The following is a 2,283-nucleotide window of genomic DNA, read 5'->3' as shown; positions in this document are numbered from 1 at the left end:
TGTGAAATCAAAAGTCATATCTCCCTTCCTAGATCCATTGGTGAATTCCACATTCCAACGGCAGGGGCCAGAATAGCCATACTTGTACGTGTTGCTGATCCCAAATTTGTATCCACATAGTCTCTTAAATCTCATCCAGTTTGTAACTAATGATGCAGATTCCAGAAGTTTCTGTGACGAATTTCGATTTAAGCTTTCGTGACTGCAGGGATTCATCTTCTTGGTTCTTTCGGTAAAGTCGCGTAGAAAGGAAATAATAAAATAATAAAAATAGAACATAATCAAATACAATTCTCACGACGTTTCGGCCACAGACCTGCTCTTCACCTGAGGACCTGAGGACGGCTGCTTGCGTTGTGTGGCCGAAACGTCGTGATAATTGTATTTATTATGTTCTATTTTATTATTTTATTATTTCCCTGCTTGCGTTGTGGCCGAAACGTCGTGAGAATTGTATTTTATGATGTTATATTTTTATTATTTTATTATTTCCCTGCTTGCGTTGTGGCCGAAACGTCGTGATAATTGTATTTTATTATGTTCTATTTTTATTATTTTATTATTTCCCGCTTGCGTTGTGGCCGAAACGTCGTGAGAATTGTATTTTATGATGTTATATTTTTATATTTTATTATTTCCCTGCTTGCGTTGTGGCCGAAACGTCGTGAGAATTGTATTTTATTATGTTCTATTTTTTATTTTATTATTTCCCTTCTATGTGACTTCTACGTGACTTTACCGAAAGAACAAAGAAGATGGTCTGTGACGGTTGGAAATCTAAAAGTCGGCACAATATAGTTGTGTTTAGGGGTCGCACGGTTTGAACCGACTCAACTGGTTTCAAATTGAGCAAACCAAACCAAACCAGCGACGACTGAACCAAACCAAACCAAACTAAGCTAAACCAAACCTCTTGAGTTGGCTTGAACCGAAAGATGCGCGGCAAACATATTCGCATTCAATACAAATATCAAGTGTATTACTCGCTAATTTCTACGCAGGCTTTCTTCATATTGAGATTCACTAGCAATACTGGACGACGATGTCGTCCCAGCCATCTCCTCAAGCTTGGCACCCCAATGTCCTTGAACGCAGTGTGGTAGTTCAATGGCAGTGAAACCCCAACACTAGGCAACATCCGCGCCCACGAGCGCACACACATCTCGGCCTTGAACGTGCACTTGTGCAGGTTTGGTCGGTCGAGAAAGGAGCGCTTGGCGGCCGAGTTTGCTCTCTCGGAGGGCACGGACGACGCCGGGATAGGCAAATAGTCGAGGGCCACGCGTCGCAGGCGCGGGTACTTGCCGCCGTACAGCTTCCACCACTCGACGACGTCCATGCTCAGGTCCTGAGTCGGCTCAAGCAGGAAGCGGTCGACCTCGGAGGCGGCGCCGTCGTGAGCGTTGGGCGCGTAGACCATGTCAAAGAGGATGTTAATGCCGCCACGCGGCGCCGCCTTTGGCGCCGCGTCCGTCGTCAACGCTGGGTAGCGCTGGTTGAGAATGTCCGTCATCATGTCCTTGATATTGCTGTACTCGGCCTTTACAACCAACCAAACTAGTTTGAGCCGGTTCCACCCTGTCCGAGCCAAACCGAGTCGGTTTTCGTAGCCCCAAACCAAACCGAACCAGTTCAAACAGAGCCAAACCAAACCGATTTGGTTCGGTTTCAAACCGCGGTTTGGTGGTTTGAGCCAAACCGTGCCGACCCCTAGTTGTGTTAAGTAGACCGATCCAAAAAACATGTTTTTTATTTGGACCCCCCCCCCCCCCCCCCACAATTTCCCAACAACAGTTATACAATTCCAGCTTGAGTGGAATGTGAAGTCACCCATGACTTTGTGGCAATAACAATTTGGAATCTTGTGTTGACATGTAAACATTTGTACGTGTGTGTGTATGGTCGTTTTGTGCTCGATCACCTTAAAACAACCTCTGTGTGGCTGTAGGGGGGGGGGAAAACAGTGACTGTTATATGCTGTTAAGAAAAGTAAGTGGGCTTGGGACACGGACTCGACATCGAGACTCGCTACGGGTGTGACAGACAACGAGAGAGAAAAACGCCTGACCGAGCGTGCGTTTACCGCAGAGCAGAAGTAATCCGTTCACCTTGTGGCAGCAGCTAGATCGATTGTTGGCCTTTGTCCAGCATGGGTAGAGCATGGCTGGTGATTACATTGACGGGTGCCAGCGGCTGTACAGTGTTTAGCGCATTGCGTTACGTACCCCCAGCGACCTTGCTCGGTTTGTCAGCCACGGCCAACATCAGCGTGAGTGATATCGG

Source organism: Lethenteron reissneri, chromosome 10 (assembly GCF_015708825.2).
Source record: "Lethenteron reissneri isolate LAM-NWPU_2019-01 chromosome 10, ASM1570882v1, whole genome shotgun sequence".
Taxonomy (NCBI): domain Eukaryota; kingdom Metazoa; phylum Chordata; class Hyperoartia; order Petromyzontiformes; family Petromyzontidae; genus Lethenteron; species Lethenteron reissneri.
This window is presented reverse-complemented; position numbering follows the sequence as displayed.